This window comes from Phyllostomus discolor, chromosome 6 (genome assembly GCF_004126475.2).
Source record: "Phyllostomus discolor isolate MPI-MPIP mPhyDis1 chromosome 6, mPhyDis1.pri.v3, whole genome shotgun sequence".
Classification (NCBI taxonomy): domain Eukaryota; kingdom Metazoa; phylum Chordata; class Mammalia; order Chiroptera; family Phyllostomidae; genus Phyllostomus; species Phyllostomus discolor.
Genome location: NC_040908.2, coordinates 1,690,905 through 1,704,265, shown reverse-complemented (window position 1 = coordinate 1,704,265; position 13,361 = coordinate 1,690,905).

Sequence of the window (13,361 nt, the reverse complement as noted above, 5' to 3'; positions counted from 1 at the left end):
CTTTTGCTGTTTGACCTCTGAACACATGATGCCGTTGAGGTCACCCACGATTTCTGAAGGTCTGGTATCTTTCCAGGGCACCCCCTAGTCTGCACACACCCCAAACCAGGACCGAAACTTGCAGGGTGCACGCAGCCTTGGAGCCAGGGCTGGAACACCAGGTTCTGGCATGTTCCGGGGTAACGGGCACGTGACCTTGGCGAGTCACAGGGCCTCTCTCGGAGTGGTGGCACTGGGGACGCAGACTAGACAGCATCCGCCACTTCTCAGCCCGCAGAGCCTGCGTGGTCCCACCACACCCGCGAGGCCCTCCTCTCTGCAATGGCTGCTGGGCTGGGGGTGGGGCTCTGGTTGAGCACACGAGGTTTCACGAGCAGCAACTTTACAGAAACATTTCAGGGAGAGCCAGAACGAGATGTAAATTTAAGTGCACTTTAAATGAAAGGCATGTCTGACATTCACGTTCTATTTATGAGGGCTGTAGAGGGATTGATGAAGAGAAGCAAGGCACTCAGATGTACAGAAAATGCAACTTTTTATAAAATAGTAACCATATCACCGTTAGCGGTCCTTGGAATTGTGGTGCCCTTGTATTCCTCCCTGGTGTCCAAAGTAATCCCTTTCCAACCAACAGCAAGCCAAGTCGCCAAGCTCGCTACACAGGGTTTATGTCTGTAGACTTTTTAAGAAACCAAGGGATTTCGGTAACCATATGCACAAATGGTACACGTCGTGAGTTCCAACTTTTTAATGGTTTTTGGAAAGACAGAACAAAAAACCCGAGTTGGATTTAGAAATGAAAGATGCGCTTTTTCTCCTGGGAGCTAGAAACTGAGGTTTGGATGAAATAGTTCTCCTGGGAGAAATCAAGGCATGAAAAGAATCCAGAAGAACCACCCCGTGGACCCTGACTCGTGCGTCCAGGGGGCTGCTGTGCTTGGGCAGGAAGGTGTCCTCCCTGCCCGGGGCCACGCGTCCCAGGAAGGCGGAGGGCCGGTGATCTCCCGAGGCGACACAGGCAGACCAGAGAAGAGCTCCGTAAACCCCTTCTCGCCGCTGGCGGCCCCGGTCCCCGGGATTACGGCGGCAACCGGCACTGCTGGCCAAAAGGCGAGAAAGTTTTGAAAAGTAGTAGCCAAAGAGATCAAAACAATCTACTCAGCCAGGGATGTGATTTAAATCAATTCAAAGCAACTTTTAGGGTGAAATTAGAATTGTGGAGAAAAAAGTTCCTAAGCATTTTTTAATAAGAAAGGGGCCGTAAAGGGAATTAACATTAGAGTACTCATTATTATCTTTTTTTTTCTTTTTTCTTTTTTCCTTTCTTCTTTTTTCCTTTTTCTTTTTTCTCTTCTTTTTTCCTTTTCTTTTTCTTTCTTTTTTTCTTTCTTTTTCTTTTTTCATCATTATTGTCTTAAAATAATAAACTCCATCACCATTTTCTTTACTAAAACTATATCTCTGTTGTTGCTGTAAATGTAATAGTAAAATACAGGGACTTCCGCAGGCTCACCCGCACACTGCCAGTGTTACGCTGCTGATAAGACCTGCGAGCTCTCGGACTCTGGGAAGACCCTGGCCAGACTCAGCGCTGAAGGGTCCCCACCTGGGAGACCCCGAAACCCACCCTGACAGGTCACCCCAAACTCTGTTGGGGCTCTGTTGATGTCGTCGGCTTGATTTTACTTCGTATTTTATTCCGTTTCATTTTTACCAGCGTCACCAGGGAAAATGAGGTTAAAGTGAGAGGCGCTTTTTCCCCCTCCGAGGGGGGATGCTTTTTTCCTCCGAGAACTTGGTTATAAGTTCTACTGAATCGTTTCCGTGCTGAAAACTAAAGCAGAGGGTGATGAATGATTATTTATGGAAAGATAAAAGAGCCAAAGAATCCAGCATCTATCTTGCTGGAGATTAGATAGGGCGGCTTGCAGAGGGACGTTTTTATAAACAGCCTCGGGGGAGAGGAGCGAGGGTGGGCCTTGTAAACATCTCGTGAGAGAGAACCCAGACTCCAGGACGAGGGTAAACAGCCACCAGCCCTCCCGCAGGGCGGGCCCAGGTCCCACTCTGACCTGGAAATCTGCCCATCGGGCCCTGCGTTTTACCGACTGCTGTCCCGGCTCTGAAACCCGCACCCCTGTTCTGCACGGAGCAGTTCACCCATCTCAGTGCGGGGCCAGCCACGCCGCCACCAGCCAGTGGTCCAAGGCCCCCCGAGGGAACTGGAACATCCCCTCAGGCCTGATGGAGGGGACTGAGGCCGCTACGCTGCCCTTCGCTGGGTGCTGCAGGCGCATCGGTCCCTTCATTACGACACGCACGTGGGTCCCCTTTTAACCAGCCACTTCTCTCTCAGTGGTGCACGTGAGAACGGGGCCATCTCCCTTTCTGATGAATGAAAACAAAGCAGCCCTGGCTGGCATAGCTCAGTGGACTGAGCGCGGGCTATGAACCAAAGTGTCCCAGGTTCGATTCCCAGCCAGGGTACATTCCTGGGTTGCAGGCCATGACCCCCAGCAACCCCACATTGATGTTTCTCTCTCTCTCTCTATCTCCCTCCCTCCCTTCCCTCTCTAAAAATGGATAAATAAAATCTAAAAAAATAAATAAATAAAAATAGTACAATATTTAAAAAATATATCTTTAAAAAAAGATTCAGTGAAATAGGGGAAGTGCCATTTATGTAGATTGATGTTAACTTGGTTAGGTTTTTTTGTTTTTTGTTTTGTTTTTGTTTTTGTTTTGGTGTGGCCAGTCTATTTATTTCTTCAGTGAAAGCTGGGTTTTCTAAAAAGCAAGGAAGGTGCCATCACAGGTCATTCAGGTCTCTGGCTCAGGTCCCTGCCCTTTTTTCTTTTTTTAACAAACTTTGGTTGTTACAGCAAGTTTAAATGCATAGCAGCACCGAACAGGAAACACGGACGTTTGCCCTGCTGCCCTGCCCTGCACAGGGGGACCCGCCTGTTACCCCTGTCCTCACCAGAGTGGCGCATCGGTTACAGCTGAGGGTCCTGCAGAGCCCTGTCATTGTCACCCAGAGTCCCTCGCAGTTACTGGGGCTCGCTCCCGGTGTCCTGCCGTCTGGGGGTTTGGACGCGTGGACAATGACGTGTATTAATTGTTATCCTCACGGCGCACAGAGCATTTTCACTGCCCTAAAAGTGTTCTCTGCCCCGCCCAGCCCTCCTCCCCTGCCCCCTCCCAGCACCCGGCAACTGCTGGTTTTTTCCTCCGTCTCAGTGACCTTGCCTTTTCCAGAGTGTCACATCCTCGGAGCCACCCAGCGTGCGGCCCTTTCTGGTGGACTTCCTCCACTTCGGTGCACGCGGTCACGTTCCCGCCGCGTCTTGGCGTGGCTCAGCTGCCGGGCGGCCAGCCTCGGCCGTCATCCGTTCCCCGAGCGAGGGGCGTCTTGGTTGCTTTCGAGTTCTGGCGATTATTGATGCATATACTATAGACCAGTGTTTATAGGTTTTGGGGGGGACATACGTTTTCAGTTCATGGGGGCAAATACTGAGGAGCACAGTGGATAGATCCTCCATGCTAAGAGTGTTTCTAGTTTTGTAAAAACCACCAAGCTCTCTTCCACGCTGGCGGCACGGTTCACCCCCCGCCAGCAGCCGCTCCACGTCCTGGGCGGCGCTCGCCGGTCCCGTGTTCCGGGTGCCGGCTGTCCCGGCGGGTTTGTCGTGGTGTCTCATTGGGGTTCTCATCAGCAGTTCTGTGCCGGTAGTTGACATTGGACGGATTTTCACACGCTACTTGCCACCTGTGTGCCTTCTTCAGCAAGGTGTGCATTAAGGTCTTTCTTTGCTTCATTTCCTAGTAGGGTTGTTCCTTACTGTTGAGTTTTGAAAGTTCTCCGTATACTTTGGATAAGAGCCCTTTATCAGACGTGTCTCAGGCAAACGTTTGCCCCAGTCTGCACGGTGTGTCTGTGTCCTCTCGACAGCCCTGCATGGAGCAGGGCTCTTTTTTTTTTTAAAGATTTTATTTATTTATTTTTAGAGAGGGAAGGGAGGGAGATAGAGAGAGAGAGAGAAACATCAATGTGCGGTTGCTGGGGGTCATGGCCTGCAACCCAGGCATGTACCCTGACTGGGAATCGAACCTGCGATGCTTTGGTTTGCAGCCCGCGCTCAATCCACTGAGCTACGCCAGCCAGGGCCTGGAGCAGGGCTTTTTAATTCTGAGGAACTGCAGCCCGTCCGTTCCTTTCTCGTGGTGTTGTCCCTAAAAACTGGTCCCCACACCCACGCTCCTTGGATTTTCTCCTTTGCTATCTTCTTGGAGTTACACTAGTTTGTGTTTTGCATTTAGTCCTGCGTCTGGTTTTGAGTGAATTCCGGGGAAGCGTGCAGGGCCTGTGTCTGGGTTAACCGTTTGCATGTGGATGCCTGACCGTTTCCGCCGCGTTTGTTGAAAACACACCCTGGGCTTCCAGATGGTGTCCGTGCTCTTTTTCCCTAAGAACCCTATTTCCAGCTCAGAAGAGATTGGCCTAAGTGGCCTTTGAGAAGCTTGTATCAACTTTTCTGGAGTGAAGTCACATTTGAATTAACTGGATAGAACCCAAGATAATTATAGCAGACAGACACACTTTCTTCACCTTATGTTTCAGCACAAGAAACGTTTGTGGGTTTTTTGATGGAGTAATTTAGGAAAAAAGCAAACAAATACGCAATGTGCGATTCTCTGAAGCAGGTTCTATGAACGTGAAGAAATCTTTTCGAGTCTCTGACGTCTTACAGCGTCACGATCGTCAGGCCGGAGTCGCCCCAGACACCGGGCGGACGCAGCACGCTAAGGAGAGCAGGGTTTGGTAGTGGGTGCAAGAGGGAAAGTGGGGACAACTGAGGGTGGTTGGGGGGCCAGCCGAGGGAGGTTGGGGGGCCAGCCAAGGGCGGTTGGGGGGCCAACCAAGGGAGGTTGCGACTTGCTCAGTTGTTGTCAGATCAGGGTTTTTAAACTCAAAGGCCTGCAGTTGGGGCATCAGAGTCTGATTGGCCAGAGCTGGTGGTGGGGTGCAAGCGGCATCCTATTAGGCCGGATACGCCGACCCCAGACCCTAGTCTTCCTGGGCGGGGTCTACAGGCAGGCTTCCCACGGTGCCATGTTCTCACCTGGTGATTTTCCTTCCTCCCAGGCCTGCCTCAGTCTAACAACGATATCTTAGAGATGGAAGAATTGATTTATTAAAAAAGAATTTCGTAAGGCTCCACAATACTTGAGAAGCTGTGAGTGCTGTAGAAAGAGAAATAACCTCGGAGGCATTCACATGCGCCGCGGCACTTGGGTGTTTGAGGGGCACTCGAGACCCTGACAAGCTGCCCAAGGAGCTGGTCCATCACGTCCACTCCCCGCCCAGGCCGCACCCGAGGGCGCCCGCTAGGCAAGCACTCCCCGGCCGCAGGAGGCTCCCGCGCACGCTCCGCTCAGGGGGGGTGGGGGGGGGGGCTACTTGACGGATGAGGGCCTCGGCCTCCCGTGGAGAGCACAGAGAACGGGACTGTCATTACCCCTCGTTAAGGGCCCTCACTCGGAGGACAGTTCTGTGGTGACAGATGTGAGTCTGTGCTGCATTGCGGGGAGGGACAGGAAGTCGAGACTTTGTGCTCTAAAGGAATATAAATCTCGTCATACCTGAGGACGGATGAGTGATACATGAAGTACATATAACTCAAAGTCTCAAAAACAGGGCCCCTCGTGTGCCAGGCACGAGACCAGCCCCAGGGGTGAGTGCAGGCTTGGGCAGGTGCCCGCTCAGGGACTCGGTGCCCGTCGGTGGGACCGCGTCTACCCGTTTGCACGCACGCATGTGGCCTCCAAGAGGAGATTTGGTCTCCCTGACCCCACCTCATAAAAAGTCCTTGGGCTCCCCACTTTGCCCCCCAAGACTCCTGCTCCCTTCCTAGTTTCTCCACCGGTGTATCTCATCTTACGTGCTTGCCTGTTGCTCACTGCGTGGGCCTGGTGACAGGTTTTGCCCCTCCCACCTTTGCTCCGGCATTACCTCCCGAACGCAGTCCTGTTCTGTCTCTGGGTCCAGCTGCCATGGAGGTACGCACCCACCCGGCACACCCTGACTCCCAGGACCCAGCCCCTGCCCACTGCGCTCTGCCGGGCTGGGACCTCCCCCGGGCCATGGGCACAGCCGATGACTCAAGAGCCGTCGAGAAACACTTCGGTGATGAGGACAGCGAGACCCACAGACACGGATCTCCTTCCCCGAGGGGCCCCGTTTCACTGGGAGACACCGCCACGCACACGTGACTGGCGGGGAATCAGGAAGCATCTCCCTGAAGGGCAGCGAGGGCGGTCATCCGCCTATTTATGGGCTCCGGCTGCACGTTGATGCCGACTTCCTGATGTCTGGTCACTTGCTTGATGGTGACAGCCTCCCGGGAAAACGGGGTGCAGGCACGCGTGTGCCCGTGTGACTGTGAAGCGTACGACGCATCAGGGGGGAGACATTTCCATCGCGCGATCGGGCAGCCTTTTCAAGTGGGAGTCGGGGTTTCAGGAAAGAATTTGAACTCAGTAAAAGGAAACATAATCCTGCCTCCACAGTTACTTTCTGCGGAATCTCAAATCACTCAATAAACCCTCTCTCCTTCTGAAGAATTCAATGGGGGTACGTAGGCGTCTTTTTAGAAGTTCTTTCCAACTTAAAATTTCTATGATGTCGAATGCTGTGTGTTCAGGCTCCCTGCAGTTAAAATATGAGATCATACTTTTTACACCCAAAAGTTATCTAGAAAGGACTAGGAGACAATTATATTAAAGAAATACACTTTGGGGGTGTCTAGAAGAATGGGGAATGAGAAGAAAAGTCATCTGAGGTTATTGTCCAAACTGGACTGTGCGAGGGGACCTGAAAAGTGAATCATCACACCACATTATATGTGCTCAGCCACACAGAGACGCGAGTTACTTTGTTATTACCTGTCCGTCACTTACTCCTCTGTCCCGGGACACGCCTGGTCTCTGCTTCCCCAGTGTCCGGCCCGGCTTTCCGCACGTCCGGGCACGGCAGGTCCCTCCGGAGCCTCCAGAGACACACTTCCGTCTGCGGAGTGGGTGCGCGGCGGCCCGAGGCGCCGTCAGAGTGGCCATCCTGGGTCCTGGCACGTGCAGGCCCGCCTTCTCCCAAAGGTCAAGGCTGGGTGAGGATGGGGAATTCTGGACAAAAACCTTTAATAATTACCTGAGAGCGCTGGAGGGCAGCCCCAAAGAGGCGGAGGCTGGGGCTTGTGCTGGGTGGGGTGCACATTTCTCTCTTCTCCGGGAGGCTGCACTCGGGGCCACGTGGGGCTGCAGCTCCCGCTCGTTTCTGTTCACCCGTCTTCCTTCCCGTCGGTTTCCTCTCGCTGGTCACTGGGCAGTCCTCACCCGTCCCCACTGGTCCTGCCACTCCCACCCCTCCCGGCCCAGCTCATGCCTCCCTCTCAGCGAGGCCGCCCTTGACCCTGCATCCCAGTTCCTTCTCTGGTTTACTGAAGGCTGTAAAGCCTGTGCGCCCACTTGCTTCTTTGTCTCCATGCTCTCTCACCGGAGTGTCCTCAGAAGGAACCAACCCCGCCCTGGCTGGAGCCACACGCCAGCGGGTGCGGCCACTCGGCCTCCTGGGGCACCTCTTCTAAGCACTGCCACCATCTCCCTCCTGAAGCATCTGCCATCTTTAAACACCGGGTGGGGGTCGGGGGGCTGGGCATTCACACTGCGCTTCACGCTCAGTAGTTTAGAGAGCAAGATAAGGACCTTCGTAACTTGTGTAGATTTGAAAAGCCATGTTCCAAGCCCTGGCTGGTATAGCTCAGTGGATTGAGCGCAGGCTGCGAACCAAAGTGTCGCAGGTTTGATTCCCAGCCAGGGTACATGCCTGGGTTGCAGGCCACGGCCCCCAGCAACTGCACATTGATGTTTCTCTCTCTCTCTCTCCCCCGCCTTCCCTCTCTAAAAATAAATAAATAAAATCTTTTAAAAAAAAGGAAAACAAAAAGAAAAGCCATGCTCCATCATGAAATAACATTGGAATTCAACTGTAATAACAGACCTAGAAAGTCTTTAAGTATCTGAACACTGAACAATCCACAGTGTGGATTAAAAACAAAAGCCCAGGAGAATGAGAATATACTCGAACATAGTTGCAATAAAAATACGATATGGCAAAACTGGGGGAAGGCAGCTAAAGAAGAGCTTCGAGGGACGTTCGTAGATGTACATGTTTATGTTAGAAAAGAAAAAGCACCAGTTTAAAAACTGGCAATTTATGTTTCCATCTAAATAAGAGCAATTTAAACAGGAAGAAGTAGGAGAAAGACAACGATAAAGATGAGAACGAGCATCGATAAAATACAGTTAAGTAAAAAAAATGGAGAAGATGAACACATTCAAAAATTAAACGTGTTAATTGACTAAGTACAAATACTCCAGGAGAAACAGATGAGGGGACACAAGTTACCAACATCAGGAGTAAAAACAGAGAGACCTCCATGCGGAGTCCGAGCCCTCGCCCTGAGCAATCCGGAGCCTGGGGGTCTGGCGGCCCTCGGGGGTTCTCCCTCCTCGGAGGCCCCCGGGGTCAGCCACAGCTGTCCCACCTCTGACCCGGCGCGTCACCCGACTCACCGTGGGGTCCTGGGTCTGGCACCAGTGTGGCCGGTATCCCAGCTGCCTCCCCTGTGGGGCGGGGATGATAGTGACAGCGCTCTTCGCTGCTTGTTGTATCGTTCAGTGTGACACCCGCACGAAGGCACCAGCCCCGAGTGCGGCGTGCAGCACACTCCACAGAGAGTCGGCGTCAGCCAGCAGACTCAGTAGGGTGTCCGACAGAAATGGGGAAATCACCTCCTGTACCTGAGAGTAGAAGACAAAACGCAGGCCCAGCCACACCTGCACACGTGTGTGCTCTGCAGCTGCGGGCAGCTTCCCCGAGCCCCTGCCCGACAGGGAGGAGAGGAGGGGTCCCGCCCCCACCCCCGCCCCGGGGACACGCCCCCTCCGTGGCGGTGGCGGCCCAGGTCGCTTCTGGAAAACTGTCGGAACCAATAACCCCAGGATGTCCCCAGCTCAGCCGGGCTCACTGGGGGCACTGAGCACTGGGTCCAAGGGAAAACTGGGAAGAAACTCGGGTGGGTGAGCCCGAAGGTGGCGGCGAGGTCCCAGAGCCGGGGGGGCCTTTAAACAGCGGACAGACGGAGCGCCCGTCTCACACTGCGGAGCGTGAACTTGGACAGGGCGGGCCGCGTGTCTTCCCAGTCGGTCACAGCCGTCTCAAGGGTAAGGACGTGCCCTCCTTCTATGGTGACAGACGCCACCCAGGACGCATGAGAACTGTCCACCGGGCGTATTTCAGTCGATCGGACCGATTTTAGTCACCCGCGCCACCACCACCGGACGTGGGGTAAATGCCTGCAGAGAAGGTTCTCGTGACAGCCACATCACGCGTGTTCTCAGGACACAAGAGAGGTAGAGGAAGACCCCTTTGTCATACTTCACGTGAACAGGAAAGTGTCAGACACGGCAGGCAGCTGAGCCGGTTGTAGGCAGGAAAACCCAGAAACCCACCGAAACGGCCTTACAGACACGCTGGCTTACGAACACTACAGATAAGCAAAAATAAAACGAAGTAAATAAGTGGCTCACGGGAAAGCAGGGAGAAGAAAAACGGGGAACTAAAAAGAGAACCAAGAGAAAGCGAACCAGCAGAATGAAATGGCAGACCCGAGCCCTCGCTGCTCAAGGGCGACCTCCCAGGTCAGGGCCCAGCCGCACAAACTCACACCCCGGGTGGGCCGAGGTCGGCTGGAGACTCGAGCCGGCTCCCTGCCAACTCCAGGAAACGCGTTGTAAATGCGGCCAGGTAGGCGCCTCGGGCGTAACAGCTTGGAGAAAATGTGTCGGGTGAGCATTAGTGAGAAGGCCCGTGGGGCAAACTGTCGGACGGAGTCAACTCGAGAGGAAACGGGGCGCCCAGAGCCTGGGTGGGGTGCCGGTGCCACCGCCAGTCCGTAGAGCGGACACGGCCACCCTAACCGGGCGTGCCTCGGGCAGCACGGCTGCAGATCACTTCCCGTGAATTTTACAACCAAAACGAGAAATAGAAAGATCCACAGTTACAGTCGGAGACTCGAACACCCATCTGAACGACTGATAGAACAACCGGAAGGAAATAAGCTCGAAATCATGAGGGCTCAACAATGTAGCCAGAGGGAGTAATCAACACGGACGGCAGCTTCCACCAGCGACAATAAACGGTGTGCGTCTCAGCGCTCACAGAAGGGACACGAGGGCCGACCACGAAGCCAACCTCGCCCAGGGCGGCGGAACTGCACCGGTGCCAGTGCACCCTCCGACTGCTGCACCGTCACTGTGTCCGAGTGAAAGGCGTTCGAGTCGGAGCACCGCTTAGCCAATTGATACCTAATACACAGCAGGGTCAGTCTGTCTGCTGACAGGGAAACCCTCCTTTTCCTCGCGGGCCCTGGGGAAACCCTCGCGCGTGTGCACACGGCAGCCTGGCTGAAGGGACTGCTGCCACGGCACTCGTAAAAGTGCGAGGAAAAGCGCTTACGGTGGAGAAGCCAGTGCCGGCAAGGCCCTGGGTCGGGAAGCGTGCGGCCCACACGGCCGTCCCGCCCCGGGCCAGACCCGAAGCAGACCCACGAGCACCGGCAGAGGAGACCGTCTGAAACAGCGTGAACGCAGGAAGCGAATCAGATAATAGGGTGGTGACGGGAGTCCTGCCTCATCGCAAACCTCCGTGCCATGCGCCACTCGACCTCTGTTTGACCTGGGAACGTGCAGGTCGTGGGTGTCGGCGGGGCGTCGTGGCTGGAGGCCGCAGTCTCAGCCGGCACCTTGCCCCACGTGGCGGCCGGCGGCCAGCGGGCTGCAGGAAACAGGCCGGTGAGAAGCACAGAACGTGGAGATGGCAACAACGCAAACCCTGCTGCTCCGTGCGGGAGGTGCGAGGTGCGCAGGAGCAAGCCCACAGTGTCCCCGAGGTCCCGTCGGGGAGGGCCGGCGGCCTGGCCTGCAGCAGTCAGCAGGCAGTTTGCTGGCCGACATCCTCTGCATTTACTGCCGCCGGGTCTCTGCAAGCATTGCATGCAATTATCTCAGAAACGTACAGGAACGGCACCGCGGGGCCCATTCTAGAGATGAGGAAGCCGAGGCCCAGGGAAAGCAGTAACTCCCCCAAGGGGCTCCTGTGGGCAAGGGAGGGGCTGGGGTTGCCCGTGCCACTTCTGAGCCCCCCCGACTTTGACCCCTGAACCCCGTGAATGTGGTGCTGACTCTGTCAGCACACACACCTGCGGGCAAGTGGGGGGGACAGCAGTCAGGACAGCTTCTCGGATCGACTTCACAGCAGACAGTGTTTGGTGACGCGGAAGTCACCCAAGGGCGTCCCTTTCCTCAGGCACCACCCGCGCTCAGACCCACAGAGACACAGCAGGGAACCGGGCACCAGGTTCCGCGTCTCCTCGGGCGCGAGTGGGACCCTTGTTCTCTCTCTCTCTCTCTCTCCACGCCTCTCTCTCTCTCTCCACGCCCCTCTGCCCCCCCCCCCCGCTCTCCCCCTCCCCCTTCCTGCTGGCTGCTGGTCTTTCACCAGAGGGGCAGCAGGAAATAGAAACGCTGCATCTGGGTAGCATTTTGTAAAGCGCAGAGCAGTAAACAAATACCCCCTGCCCGGCTGCGGCTGCGGAAGTTCTCACCAGCCACAGGTGGGCTGGAGCTGTTGGCCGCTGGCGGCGGCAAGGCGCGCCGGGGTGGGCTCCCACGGCCTCCGGCCCCCGCACGGCCACCCTCACACGCCGTTCCTGTCCCCGGGGCCGGCGGTCAGGAGACGTGTCCCCCTCGTCTTGTCCTTGAGCGCAGACGGGACCACCAGGTGGCTCACAGGTGGCAGGGCGCCAGCATTTTGACATTTTTTTTGGCACAGAATTCATGAAAAGAAATTTCTCCAAATCTTACAGGTTTCAAAAAAAGGAACTAAATAATGTCACCCTGCTAGTGGGAAAGCATGTTTTTCTCTTGGCTGTTTTTGCTTCCGTCTATTTTCTGGAATGGAGAAGGGTCATGGACTCTCCCCTCCCCCCGGGCGTGCTCCCCAGTGCCAGCAACGCACAGCGGTGTTTCTCGTGAGGGTTTTTGTCACGAGCTATAACCCGAGCACACATCTCGGTGCGGAAACAGCCCAATTGTGATAGCCCTTCTTCAGAACCTGTGACAGGTACAGACACAGTTCAGGTGAAAGAGTGGGACAATCCATGGACTCCTGGCACTGAGGAAAATTTACTAGAACACCAAGACGACAGGAATAAAATAGTCCATCTGTTTTTGACCTAAATGTTCTCAGAGGAGACCAGCAGAGGGAGGGTGTGATGTCCCCAACAATAAAGACTTCTAACACATAATGTCTGTGACTGGAACCTTCAGACCTGAGCTCCTTGCAGAGTGTCCGGGGCAGAACCGGGAGGAGGGAAGCACCGGATCGGAGGGAGCCCAGCAGGACCGTTCCCGGACTCACCAGCAGTTGGCGACAGCGAGCCCATCAGTCAAACCCGCCGCTATGGGAACGTTGCCCCAAGGAGGGTCCGGGGGCCCCACTATCCCAATGTGCTCAGTGTTTCGCGTTTCAGCCGCCAACTGTAAATCAACGTTTCTCTGATACGGGTTATTTTTTTCTCGCTTGACCCTCGTGTGGACAAGTGCAAAGTCAAAGTCAACTCAGTGAGAGGGGTCTGGCCCCCCCACGCCCAGACCTGCTCTGGGCGTCCCCAGAGGCTCCCCGAGTGCCGTATTTTTACCCACTCAGCTGCACTTCAAGAGTAAGAACACTTTTACTGCCTCGGGTTTTATTCATCGGAAACCGTGTGACTGCCAACCAAGGCTTCGGCTGTGCACGAGACGGCAGGCACTGCCCACACGGGGCGTGGGGCCCAGAGGCGGGGCGGGGGGGGCTGGTTTGGTGGCCGACAGGCTGGGTTCGGGCCTCAGTCCCTAGCTTTGCGCTTCGAGCTGTGGGCGGGCTGCTGACTCCCTCCCCCGTCTCCTGGTTTCCGCCCCGCCCCCTCCCTCACTCGGAAGATGCCGACGTTGGTACATGGAGCCTGTGAAATGACTACAAGGCGTGCTGAGACCTCGGGGTGGGCTCTCCCACGCAGGATAAACAGTGTGGACAGGGAGGGGTGCCCTTGGGTGCACTTTTCTCTGCCAGTGCAGCAGCCCATCTCCCCGACACCCGTTCAGCTGTCCTGAAGTTCATGGTCCACATGCTCCTGTGTCCAAAACAAAAACCAAAAACTGCTTCGGGACAGAGGGCTACGCCCCAGCTGCCACGGGCCAGGGGG